General features: G+C 33.9%; 1 long non-coding RNA gene across 2 annotated transcripts; it reads left to right on the top strand.

Moving 5' to 3' along the window:
* The first annotated feature begins 1,528 nt into the window (after positions 1 to 1,528).
* Positions 1,529 to 5,590, top strand: LOC125190934. Of its 2 annotated transcripts, XR_007171001.1 has the most exons (7): positions 1,529 to 1,954; positions 3,319 to 3,375; positions 3,475 to 3,520; positions 3,951 to 4,038; positions 4,150 to 4,242; positions 4,696 to 4,779; positions 5,514 to 5,590. It is a non-coding gene; the product is annotated as an uncharacterized LOC125190934 (long non-coding RNA). The 2 variants fall into 2 exon arrangements; XR_007171000.1 differs by lacking the exon at positions 4,696 to 4,779.
* The last annotated feature ends 4,326 nt before the right edge of the window (positions 5,591 to 9,916 follow it).

Here is a 9,916-nt window from a genome sequence, read left to right as displayed (position 1 = left end):
TTTATAGTGCTAATTAAAATAAATATTTTAATAAGTATTCATAAAATTATAAACAATAATAAAAAGAGAAATGTACTTCTCTCAACCCACTCTTTTGAAACATTTCATATAAACCAAAACGATTATATACCGTTTAAATTTTTTATATGAGTGAAATAAAATAAAATACATTAAATGACAAAGAGGAGGTGTGCGACTAAGGATTAAAGAATTTAGAATCGTATTATAAAGTAATTAAATTCACGTGTTAAAAGTAAAATCCTTTGATGAACCAATTGATGTCTAGCTTATAGAAGGACAGAGAGAGTAGTAAAGAATAGTAACATCTTATTAATCATATAAAAGTATATAACTAAATAATTTGGAAATTAATATAGAAAACACAAACGAATGTGTAAATTAATTATATATACAATGAGAATATCAACGGATCCACCGATATCAACTACCCCAAAAAATTTATTATTAGATGAATAAAAGTAAATTAACTATAATAAAATCACAAATCAATAATTATTTACAAATTTTAGAAAATTAGAGAGAATTAACACATTTACAAAACAATTACACCATAAAAGCACAATTTCATTACAAAAATCCAAAATTTTCTAAATTAAGACATAAATTGACAAAGGGGCCGATGATTTTTTATTAAATTTAACTCACAATCCAATTCAATTATAAAGAAAAGTCCAAAAAAAATAAAATGTCAAGCCCAACCTCAGATACATTACAATAGCCGAAAATAAAGGCCCAAACGATTTTTAAACAAAAGCAACACTTAGTTACTCATACTTAGTTCTAAAACGTTATTAACTCAAAAATATATAATGCTTCTGTCAAACAATTTGTGCCGCCACAAGTGTGACATCTTTTCTTGGGATGGAGTGAGTATTAATAAAAATTTAGTTAAGAAACTTATATTCCAACATATGAATATCAGTTAAAGATAAACGTCTTTCATGAAAAGGTGGCATTTCTAAATGCATTTATAAAATATTGATATTTAAAAGAAAGAGTGATTAAAAATCCTCATGTCAATTTAAAATTGACGAAACAAATTTATTCTGATTCAAATACATGAATTATGTTCGCCATAAATAATAGGACTTCCAATTGATCCACCCACATCGACTACAAAAAAATAAATAATTATTAGTACGACCGAAATAAATAAAATATAATTCAAATTTAAATTTATGTAAAATAAAACAAAAATAGAAATATATTTTACAATAATAAAATAATTAATCTTTGAATTTAATTCTAATTATATTAGAATTAGAATATCCAAACAATCCAAAAAAGTAAAATACTACAGTATATAAGAGCAATAGCCCAAAGAAACAATACTCATGGCCCAAACGTCATATACACAAAATGGCCCACAACTCTAATCCAATTACTGAATAATTAAAACAATTACACTTTGCAGCAGATTAAATTAATGAGAGATTACAGCTAATTAAATTAATCGTACTTAGGAATTTCTAAGCTTGATTATTACAACATATAAATACAGTTTTTCACCATTTCTTCTCTCCTCAGCATCGCCGACACACACAAACCCTAGAAATTCGAAGACTCCGCGATCTTCAGCTCCGGCGACTGAATCGCCGCCATCAACAGACGTAAACTGCGACATCAGACCACAACGGACTGAATCGCGATGTCTCCTTGCCAAAACTGCGTCGTCTCACCACAAACTCTAAAGCTTCTACCCTACTCCGCCGATTTTTAGCGGCGACAACCAAAGCGCCGACATCGCCGGCACAAAACCTAGCCAGCATAGTCTTATCCACGCTGCCTGCGCAAACTCTTGCCGACACAGGCTTATCCACGTCCAACAGAAGCTATTCAATTTAACCGACGACAGTATAGAATCGCAAACCCCAGCCCCAATTCAAGGCGTTCAGAAGTTATTCGGTTAGATCGAAGACGGTTTTGATTTAAGGTAAAATCAAAACAAATTTCTTTTTTCTCCAATCCTCGAAATTTACTTATACTCCAACATCTTTCATGTACTATTATTTTATACAAACTGAATGTCACTGAACGTGTTGTTCTAAGTTTTTAGTACCATTAGGTTTTTAAATACTACTTACATTTCAGTCTTAAAGGTAATAACCTATAAAATATTTTAATTTGTATCTGCAACATGTTTATTTTAATTAACTCATAAAGTTTACTCTCTTATTCTGCATAGGAAGAGAAAGACATTTAAGTAGTACAAAAAGACTAAATATGGTGTTTTGTGTTCAAGGTAATTTAGTAATTACTCAACATTAGAATAGTAATTTAATATATATGCAATACTTCAATACTAATAAACAACAATCTGATTTTTCTGAGCACAAAAACACTAAAACTGAAGCTATGCATTAAAGGTAATTCAAAAATTTCTTGAATTGCATACTTTGCTAATATTTGTGATAATGTGATCATTTTGGTGCTAAAATCAGTTGCACGAATTTGCAACTGATTTTTAGAATCAAATATAAAAATACAAAAAATACTGAAACAACTTAGAATCAAAAAATACTGAAACAATTTTGGTGCTAAAAAATACAAAAATTTACAACTTAGAATCAAATATAAAATGTCTTAAGATATATACCTAATTTACTGAAACAACATCAGAAACACTTTCCTAATAGATTGGTAGCCTCTCGGTCCCAAAGAATGATTCTTCCGTAGCTTTGAAAAGTTTTCCTAAAGGGTCTTACATGAAACATGCAAAATAGGAATTTACAGTCAGTCACTTTAAAACTTCCTGTTTTAGCAACCATGGTAAGCCTCTATTGGTAACTGGTAGTCTTATTTCTGAGATTGTTTGCCCTCACAAAAATCCTAATGAAGAAAATCACTCCTTCCCTAAGTAGAAAACCAACTTTCTAGCATGAATTCTTTGGAGATGATGCTTGGAACCTGGTGCCCTGTAAACAAAAATAAAAAAAAAAACTTCCAAGAATGAATACGTCTTTTTTATATTAAACTGATCTTTTAAAGGCCCCTGTTTCATTTAGATAGTTTACTATAATACTGATTTTCTGAAATTAGTAAACTTACCATACGATCATGGTAATGAAAGGTGCCATTACTTCAGTTGGTGCTTTCTGCCAAAAAAAATATTCAAAATCACTCAATTGTTTAATGCATATGCAGTATTTGAAGCAATTAATGTTTTGTGCAGGTGATGATATGAATCAGCAAGTAACATTGCTGCCAAAAAAGGAAAAAACAACTTTCATAGAACTATTGACTAAGTTATTGCTTTCAATGTTAAGATACTGAATGCTACTTGAATTTTTATTGCAGGGAATCATCTTAATGAACATAAAAAGAACAAAGATTGCATACAAACTAAAATATGAGGTCAGTGAATATTTACAGGAACTGAAAATTCAAATTCATATTGAATCGACATGCAGCTAAATACTGAAAGTAACAAATAATTTCACATTTTAACTGCAGGGACAAACTGTGCAAAAATGACATGTGATATGCATTCATGCAAAACGTGAGTTCTAATAAATTCTTACTCCTCCAATGGCAAGGATATGAAAAGTACTGAAGTGTTGCACAATATCTTGTTTCATGCAAGCCTGATACATAGAGAAAACAAAAAAAAAGATAGATATGTTAACTTTGCAGTTAACTATTATTGTATCTTGCATGTTTGAGGACCAAAATTTATGTTTTTATATGGGATGAAGAACATCCATTAAAGTGGGATAAAGAGTCTCAGTAATAATAAGGTAAAGAAGCTAAGCCAAGATCAATATTCAGTTGTAAATGATTTTAGAAGAATAATAAATGAGTATTCGAAACTGAAATTTAACATCAAAAAGCAAGAACAGAACAGGAAAGAATCACTTAGCTGAAACATGGAGAAAACAAAAACAAAAGATTGATATGTTAAGGCTGCTAACTTTTCTTGTATCTTGCAGGTTTGAGAAGAAAATTTAACAAACATAGAACGGAAAACATCCACTACAGAGGATCAAGAGTGTGTTTCAAAACGCATAATACAATAAGGTGTAAAGAGTCTGAAGCTAAGATCAATAAACAGTTGCACGATTCAGTTCATATGAATGTTGGCAATGTAATAAATAAATATTCAACAATGCTACTTTTTGAATATTGCAGCTTTGAAAGGAAGCCACTAAAAATCATGAAATGAAGAAGATTTATTCGAAGCAGATGAAAAGAGAACAAATTTGGGAAGAAAGAAATGTGGAGGTAAAAAGGCTGAACTACCTAATATTTCATTTGCTTGTTTCAGTTGATAGTAATTTTGGAAGGATAATCAGTAGGTTTTATAGAGGAAAAAACGTGGGAGGTGGGCCTGTTGTGTACTCCAAAAGTATGCATGTTCCCCATAAAAACATAATCATAGAAAGGACCTTCCAAATACCACAATAAAAAAGAATCTGAAATTAATTATCATTCATGAAATATATTATTATGATTAGTAAAATATTAAATATGTATTATATAAAAGGTTTAGTAAATCTTAGAATAAATAGAGTTTAGTATAGTCTGTCAGTTGGAAACCGATTACATTTAATATATAGAATTTATTACAACCACCTGGAAACATAATATTACGGTTAGTAAAGTATAAATGAAATAGTTTATTAGCTGAAGTAAATCTTAGTATACATCTTAATAAACAGAGTATTATTATTACAGAGAAAAAAGAAAAAGATGAGATGGCAAGTATGAGAGGCAACAAAGCCTACTCCTACTGATTCTGAACTCAGTTTTTAAAAAGAGGTATGTAATTCTTGCTTTTTAATTGTTTTTACTTTAATACTATGATTGCTACACATTCTATCATCTATGATTAATACAAAAATATTAATCATATGCTTACTACAATTCTACACATTCTTTCTATTTAATCTATGAATATAAAGTATGTTCACAAATAGGTTAGGAACTTAGCCCTAATGGGTGCACATTAATTTCTATAACTGCTTATCATTTCATGATCTAGAATACTATTCATAGAATACTAAAGTTTATTATTACTGACTTTTAAACTTATAATCTAGATTTTAAATATAGAACCTAACACATTTTTTAACTTTGTTCAATGAGACCTTGCATTGGAATCTGATAAAGTAATTGCTATTGATTTGCATGAATGACTTTTGTAGTCTTTTGTTCTCCATTTAATAACCTGCCACCACCACCCCCCCCCCCCTATTTTTTATGTTATAAATATGTGATTTTATTATCTAACTATTCATATCACAGGTATTAATTGCATTGGTAGAAAATGTGAATCTCTCTCAGTATTTTTTTAAATTTTAAATTGAATCAAAATTCTGTCAATTATTAAAGTATATACGAATTCTTCATATTTCTCTGGGTCGACATCCATCAAAATAAATTCTTCTTTAGAGTTTTGCAAAGATGCTTGGTTCAAAAAATGAGATTTCTTCGTCCTATTGTTCAGGTTCTAAATGTATGCAGACTAATATTTTGTTTTTATGTTTGTTCAGGTATTTATTGCATTGGAATCTGGAGTAAATATGTATCTCAATCCCTTTTCAAAAATGAATATATAGTTTATCTGATATCTCTATATTTGTAATAGAATAGGTTTAAGTGCACATACCAATAAAAGTATAGATAAAAAACGGAAAAAAAAACAAAATAACAAACCTTGGAACCATAAATTGCTTTCAGATTTCGTGTAAAAACAGTAACAAACGTACGTGAAAGAAGCCAAGTAATAAAAACAAAAATACACAGAACCTCATTTCCCCGCCAAAAACAGTGACAGGTGGCAGTTCAAAAAACTGTCACTTTATATATTGATAGATTTCTGAAATTTCACGGACGTTTTGCAAATTGTACTAAAGTTAAACTCCTTCCATCCATCATTAGAGTTTCATTTCTCTTCAACACGAGTTTTAAGAAAAGCTAATTAAAAAAAGTAGGTGAAAAAAATTTAGTGGAATATGAGTTTCACTTGTATATATTAGTTTTAAATATGATAAATATGATGTGAGTTGAATGAATTAGTGGAGTGTGAGGCCTTATTACTATTTTTAATAAAAATGAACGTGGACTCTTGTTCGTAGATGGATTTAAATAGGAAAATGAGAGTACGAGACTCCTATTTACGGACGGAGGGAGTAATTTATTTTGCAGGAAAAGTTGTGATATTAACAAGAAGTTAACCAAAAACTATAATTTAAATAACAATTTTTACTTTTATGAAAATATTATTTTATTTGCGACAATATATTTGATATACATATGCTCAAATGGAAATCGTTCTTGAGAATTTGAATTTCAACATCAAATAAATATCTTTATTGTACCGATACATTCGAATTCAAAGTAACACGGAAAATCTATTGTGACACGTATATTAAACGTACCGATAAAATAATATACAAATTATATAATGGTAAATTGGTAATAAAATAGAGGAGCTATAAGCTGAGAATTAAGATTATCTAGACGTAAAATGATGAACAGAGAAAATTGAAAACTGGACTTTACGACAAACAGTAAGATGATGATGGGTAATAAGTGATGACTCATAAATGTAAATGAGATAAGCAGATAATATCAAAAAAGCGACTGTGGAAATGTTACGCAATAGCATCCACAATGGTACATAGGCTAGCAATAGGCTAGCCATTCTCTCTCCTGCCACGTCAGCAACACTAGAAAATCCACCTGCCACATCAGATTTAGGCCAGCCATATGCCAGCCGCAATAAAAATAATTCAAAATATACTACATTTACGGAATTAAAATTACGATTAAATTACGGAATTAAATTTACGAGAAATATACGGGAAAATTCATTAATTGCATTTAAAAAAGGTACATAGATAAAAAAAAATTACATTTAAAAAGGTACATAATAAAGAAAAAAACTATCGCCGTGCAATCCTCCGTGCCCACAACTCTTCAATTATATCCTTTTGGAGTTGAATATGAGCATCCACTTGGCGCATGTTGGCAAATTCCTTGAGGCGGCCGGCTTCATCGAGAGGTACCCCACGTCGTACACTAGGGGTGGCCGTTCCGTGGCTTGGACCGGCTTCATCGTCATTGACCCAACTAGTCAGTTGTACGCCTTCGTCTTCGACGATCATGTTGTGCAGTGATAATGCAGGCGTACATTATCGGGAAACGCATCCGACATCCCACAAACGCGTTGGACCCTTAATTGCCGCCCATCGAGACTATAGCACACCAAATGCGCGCTCCACGTCCTTGCATGCCGACTCCATGTCGTTCGCAAAGTAGGCCTTCTTGTCATCACTTGTTTGTCTGATCGTCTTCACAAAGACCGGCCACCGAGGGTATATCCCATCCGCCCAAGTAGTAGCCCATATCATGCCGGTTGCCGTTGGCCACAAATGAGACGGTTGGACCGACGCCCCGACACTTCTCGTTGAAGAGGAGAGACGAGTTCAGGACGTTGAGGTCGTTGTTCGACCGGCTACCCCAAAATACGCATGCCAGATCCACAGCGGTAATCAGCTACGACCTCGAGGTTTATCGTGGGATTCTTTGACTTGTAGCCGGTCGTGTAGGCCCCTTCCAGGCAGTCGGACAATTCTTCCACTCCCAATGCATACAATCTATCTGGCCTAACATCCGGGGAACCACATGCTTAAGTCCCCGTGCATCTGGAGATCAGAATTCCCGACAATCTTCGGGAGTAGGGCTTCGAAGGTACTTGCTCACCGAAAACGCTTATCACGCCCCCCACAGAAATCCTTCAGACATTTACGTGGTTGTCGACTCACCGATGTGGAGGTACTCATCCCACATGTCTGCCGCGCCTCCGTAGGCCAACTGCCTGATTGCCGCCGTGCACTTTTGAATAGGGGTGTGGCCGGGTCTGCCAGCCGCATCGTGCCTGAAGCGGAAACACAGATATTGACGCTCTAATGCCCCAACGATGCGCATAAACAACTCCCTGCGCATTCTAAAACGCCGCCACGAACATGTTGGCGGGAGATGTGCAGCCTACGTGATCCCGATCAATCATTGCTCGGCGGTGGACAACTCGTGGAGGGCGAGGTATCGCCTCTTGTTCCACCCCTACGCATGTACCGCTCCATCTCACGGTTCATGTAGGCATTCATAGCCTCGTTCATCCTCCGTTCGTACTCCTCAAGCATCCCCACCACTACCACCACTACCACCACCGCTACCACCCGCGTTACTCATCGCGCGATGATGCTCTTGTACAGAAAGTTAGAGAGAGAGAAAACTCGTTAGAACAAGTGGTGCAAATGAAAATGAAACGAAAATCGCGTTTATATAGATTTGTAAAAAAAAAAAAACAAAAAAAAACAAAAATCGGCGCTGGCCGATCGGCTAGCGCATCGGCCAGTGCCCACCAATCGGCCAGCCCACGCCGATCGGCTCGCCGGTTAGCCGCTTGCCGCCTCAAATGGTTCGGCTAGCCGATCGGCCAGTGCGAAGAATCGACTAGCCGGTCGCTAGCCGACCATTGCGGATGCTGTAATGATAATTAATAGGTTCAATGAAATGACCTGGCTTTTCTTAACATACAATTTCTTTACCTTTATCCGCTAAATAATAGAACGGTACACTGCTTAGAAAAATGAGCTATTCTAACACTTACAATATGATACTTCATAAAAGATGTCAATATATATATCCTATCCAATTATCGCATCAAGGTTTCCTGACATTTATAATATCTATTATTGCATATTGCTGCATTTTATGTCAAAAGAGGATTCACTTAATGACAATTTTATTACGTGTTATATGATTATTGTTAAAATTCTAATATCTTGTTACACATCGGCTTGGTGATGATCCTATCTCTTCTATATAAGTATGGATAATCCTCCCCCTTATGAGGCCTTTTAAGGGGTGAGTGACCCATTTCTAATATGGTATCAGAGCGGGCCCAAGTCGATGATGGATTTATTCTCTTTATCTCTTCTCTTGCCTACCCACGTGATGGAAGTCCGATGTGTCATTCCGGCCCACACGTGAGGGGGCGTGTTAAAATTCTAATATCTTGTCCCACATCGGCTTGGTGATGATCCTATCTCTTCTATATAAGTGTGGATAACCCTCCCCCTTATGAGGCCTTTTAAGGGGTGAGTGGCCCATTTCTAATATGGTATCAGAGCGAGGCCCAAGTCGATGATGGTTTATCTCTTTATCTCTTCTCTTGCCTACCCACGTGATGGAAGTCCGATGCGTCATTCCGGCCCACACGTGAGGGGGCGTGTTAAAACTCTAATATCTTATCCCACATCGGCTTGGTGATGATCCTATCTTCTCTATATAAGTGTGGATAACCCTCCCCCTTATGAGGCCTTTTAAGGGGTGATTGGCCCATTTCTAATAATTATAATGACAGGGGAGTGATCAATTGCTAACTAATTAGCAATTCTAAACTAAGACTAAATCTTAACCATTAGATTAGAAGATCTAGTGGTTGAAATAATGCCACATGAATTATATTTTTAATTAAGAAAATTAATAAATAAAATTAGAGGGTATTAATGTCAATTCACTCTCATTAAAATCATCTTAAAAACTTTAAATTTATGTAACTCTCTCAATTTAAATTATTTTTTCGCAAAAAATATATTAAATTAAAGATAATTTTATAAGGATTCCAACGAGATCTCAATTGCATATGTTCCGACGACGTTCGGATGATGAAATTTGATATTTTTTATTTTAGTTTTCGTAAATGTTGATAACCAGATTTTTATCAACAAATACATAAAAAAATCTCAATAAAACCATGTAAAAATCTCAATAAATATGTGTTGATATTTTCTTGTACTAGTGTTGATATTCTTATGTGATATTGTTGATATTTGTAATACACTATGTTGATATAAAAAAATATTCACGAAAATTATCATATGAT

The sequence above is a fragment of the Salvia hispanica genome, chromosome 5 (genome assembly GCF_023119035.1).
Source record: "Salvia hispanica cultivar TCC Black 2014 chromosome 5, UniMelb_Shisp_WGS_1.0, whole genome shotgun sequence".
NCBI classification, from domain to species: Eukaryota; Viridiplantae; Streptophyta; class Magnoliopsida; order Lamiales; family Lamiaceae; genus Salvia; species Salvia hispanica.
The sequence above is the reverse complement of the archived record's forward strand: the minus strand, read 5'-3'. Positions and strand labels throughout refer to the sequence as shown.